This window comes from Lathyrus oleraceus, chromosome 5, assembly GCF_024323335.1.
Source record: "Lathyrus oleraceus cultivar Zhongwan6 chromosome 5, CAAS_Psat_ZW6_1.0, whole genome shotgun sequence".
In the NCBI taxonomy this organism is placed as follows: Eukaryota; Viridiplantae; Streptophyta; class Magnoliopsida; order Fabales; family Fabaceae; genus Lathyrus; species Lathyrus oleraceus.
Window position 1 is genome coordinate 65315347 of NC_066583.1, and position 4347 is coordinate 65319693.

The 4347-nt window shown below is 28.6% G+C and overlaps 1 long non-coding RNA gene across 1 annotated transcript; it reads right to left on the reverse strand.

The window, feature by feature from the left end:
* Nucleotides 1-287: 287 nt before the first annotated feature.
* LOC127086486 (uncharacterized) lies at nucleotides 288-1715 on the reverse strand. Its single transcript, XR_007789490.1, has 3 exons — nucleotides 1431-1715; nucleotides 1287-1346; nucleotides 288-389 (listed from the first exon to the last, which is right to left on the reverse strand). It is a non-coding gene; the product is annotated as an uncharacterized LOC127086486 (long non-coding RNA).
* Between the last annotated feature and the right edge of the window lie 2632 nt (nucleotides 1716-4347).

Here is a 4347-nt window from a genome sequence, read left to right on the forward strand (position 1 = left end):
GAATTTTTTTGTCATAAAATGTAACTTCAAACTCAATAAACCATATACAAAACAATAAGGTTAACAATGTTGTTGCATGAAACCTTTAACATTATAAGTTAATTTAAAAGATTTTACAATGACTACAACAATTTACATCCAACACCTAGTTCATAATACACAACTATAAAACACAGTAAATCTATCAGCAACTCATGAGCTATGTACCATAGCATCACAATCTTAAATTGTGAGAGACTTATCTTTATTTGAACAATAATAATTGACAAATTCAAAATTTTAATGTTTTCACTCTCTAATGTATTAAATTAGAACTGCTTAAGAGTCATGTCATCTCTTGTGTCTCAATCTAGAGCTTTAAAAATATTATCGTAGATTCCTTGTCCAACCTGCAAATGTAACAAAGGTCAAATAAACTATATCCCTTTCAAATTCGGTTTCACAAAATAAATTATAAATTAATAAATTTCATTAACTTACATATTCATATGGTAATGAACAATCTAACTCAACATGGAAACTATCGAATTGATTTGATTCTCAATTGCAATTACACAAATAATATAAAAGAAATTAAAGATCCATAACTCGCAAATTGATGCAATGATTTTTTACTACTCCATATGATACAAATATTTTTACTAGAGATGATACAAAATACTAGTTTGATACAAAATACAATAGTATGATATAGAAAAGAAAAAAAGATACTATGAAAAAAAAGGCACGAGGACGCAATAAATCTAGTGGTATGATATTCAATAAGAGGTCGCAATCCATGGCACAACAACAACATAATCTAGCACAAATGCTAAGAAATAAATATGAAAAACCTTGAAAAATATAATTCACTAAGTATATCGAAGTGCAACCCATTCCCAAGTTTCAGCTCTCAGTTTGTGCAAACATGGTTAGTTTGTGAAAACTTAAGAAACCAATTACTCAATTAATCATAATTAAAAATTAAACTACTATCAAAATCTCTATTATTGAGTTGGTGCTAAATTATAAAAAACCAAAACTAAGATAAAAACAGAACATGAGGAAAATAAAAAATAAACAATAAACCAATCCAAAATAAATTTTGAGTTGTTGCAAAATAGTTTAAATAATAAAAAAAATGGACAACATCTTCTGACTTAAATCTCGAAGAAAACATATTATCATTTTATCAATTTCCTTTAACAATTACAATTACAAATGAAAAATTGATTTTGGAACTTTCCATATTGAAATATATTGGATCAGTGACCTACGTCAGCAAATTAAATTGATATAAAGCATACCTCTCGACAAAGATATGTATTTTTTCTTCTAATAGGAGTCAAGAATACCCACACATTTATCTAAACAATAAGTTATAAACAATAAGTAAAATCAAGATAGTCATCAGAAAAAACAAAAATAGAAAACAGAAAATCTTCACGCACCTTCATCATTTCAAATATCGTGTATTCAAAGAAGATGCAAAATCCCCTTCCTAAAGAATATTGTACAAACAACCCCTAAAACCTAATTGAATATCTCCCCTCTCTATTTTAATGTAATGAAGTTACAAAATAATCCTAATGAAGAAGAGAATCAAAATCTAGCAACTACGATGACTTTGAAGCGAGAAGAAAGAAATGGTTTTGTGGTAGCTTGAATCTGAAAACATAGAGAAAATGGATTCAGATGAGAGAAAATAAGCAAAAGCAGAGAGAGAAAAGAGAAAAGGGTTTCCAGGAATGTAGAGTAACTAAGTTTTCTTTTCACCATATTTAATTATTTAATTTTAAGTTAATATATTTAGTTTTTTTCTTGACACAATATGCATTCACATTATTACTTTAACTATTCTTTGATTTTATATAATTGTTTAGTATTTTTTAAACTTATTTCTTATTAAATTTTATAGTTTACAATTTTAATATACAAATTTATTTAAAATAAGTATCATACAATTTTAATAATTTTTAATTAACTATTTTAACAATAACTATGAGAAGGATAAAATTTATCTTCTTTTAATTTCGTTGATTTTAGAATAAGATTTTGATATAATTTTTTATTTAAATTAAAATAATAAATAATAAATTTAATTATTTTTTAAATTTTTACATCAATTTTTTTATAAATATTTATTTTTAGTTCATTTATTAATCAAAAATATTTTTGTAAATAGTTTTTATTTCTATAAACTTATATTTTACCTATAAAAAAATCTATGTCTGAAAAACATACGTTATTATATGACACATAATCACTAATAATAAAAAGGCATCTGACCATAATAATATCTGAACTTATAATTTTTTAAATTATAGTTCTTTGTGACAAAAAAGATAGTATAGTTATTAACAATAAATTTTATATAATTTACAATAAATTTTAATTAACTACATTAATGATGGCTATGATAAAGGCCAAATTTATCTTCTTTTCAATTATTTTTTTAATTTTAGAATATATTTTTAATATAACTTTGTTTATTTTAAATTAAAATAATAAACTATAGAGTTTAAAATTTATCTCCTCAAAATAATTAATTTTAAATTGTGTGATGTAATTTAAAGTAATTTTTACTCCTCAATATTTAAATAGTATGATGTTTATTTTATATAATTTTGTATATTAAAATAGTAAACTATAAAGACAACCTGATGAATAAGAAATAAAATTCAAAAAATAAATAAAATAATAAACGATTATATAAACAAAAGAATACATAATATAATAATTAAAATGCATATTGATTTGGTGGCAACTCTAAGAAGTGTGGCAAGTTCCATGTAAAGGGTTTGAATCCTGTTATTTCACTATCTTAACGCATGAATCAATTAAAGAACATATGACCACAAGTTTAAACCGTAGCTTAAAATGAATAGAGGACGGTTTAGTTATGCCAACAATTTCAAGCGTAGTGTAAGACGAATAAGGGACGGTTTTGTTAATGCCCACAATTATAAACCGTAGTTTAAAAAGAATATATGACGGTTCTGTTACGTCCATGATTTTAAAAGCCTAGCTATAAGAGAATAAGCTACAGTTTCAAAAGATAAATCTAAGAACCAAACAACACAAAATAAGCGTGGCTTTTACTCCTTCAAGCAACGCTTTTCTAGTCGTTTCCTATTCTTCCGTTGCCTAAAACCAAAAATGTTGTAGTGTTTGGCCATCTTGTCATCAAAATCTGTTATTTTCAGCTTTAAATAAATCATTTTTTCTCAAGAAGTAAGTGGAGGGGGCATGTGTAATACCCCAAAATTTGCCCCCCTCATTCATGCATTCATTTTTAGGTCATTTAACATTTCATATTGCATTTCATCGTGTCAATCGGAATTTGATCCAAGAAGCTTGAATATCATCCAAGGCACTTTGTGGGTTCTATATGGGTGATCAGTCAACACAAGGGAACGACTTGAGTTACTTCCAACATGTTCAAATGGGGTCCATTCATCATTCAAAAACGTTAATCTTGAAGGAGCAAAAGTTTGTTCATGAGCTGTCATGCTCGCTAGGCGAGTAAAATGGGTCGCCTAGCGAGTCCCAAGAAAAGCCACCAGAATCACCTACGCTCAGAGGAATTTCTTGAACTGTCATGCTCGCTAGGCGAAGCCCACGCGTTTTGAAAAGAAAAAAAAAGAAAAAACGAAAAATAAAATAAATAAATAAATAAAATATAACAGAAAAATCTGGGACTTGGACCTCTCTCTTTTGAGCCCACAAAGTCACAAAAATCAGGTTATAAATTCTAGACTTCCATCTCCCAAAAAACCCTGGGAAAAAGATAGTGAGAGAAGAGCTAACAGAGTTCAGAGCAGCCTCCGGACACTGAAAGGAACTCATCTGCAAAGAACCTACTCTACCTCATATAAACCCTCAGATTGCTTTGCAAACCCAACCGGACAATTCAATTTCATTCGATCTCTCCAATCAGGTTTGCCCTATTTCCATTACTCTATGCTTTCAATTTGAATGCTCTGAATGTATGAGGTATTATCGTTAGGTTTTGCATGTGGGCACATGTTTTAGTATGTATGTCATGTCTTGATGTGTGGATCCTTGCCCCCTGACTTTGAATTTTGATACCCTTTTGGTGCATGTGTTTGACAAGAGGTTTAGGCCTCCTACACTTGGTTGCTTTTTGTGAGCTCTTTTTGTGAATTTTAATGGCATGATTCATGTGGTTACATTTTGATTTGGGGAAACTCTTGATTGCGCCCCATCTTGTCACTCTAACCTGTTTGTTGAGTTTTTTATGAGGGCTCACATGACTCCTGAAAGGATAGCTTGCTTGGCATTCCACTTTATTTGTGGGATACCATTTGGAGATTTATTCCGATTACCTGTATTGGCTTGCTTTCT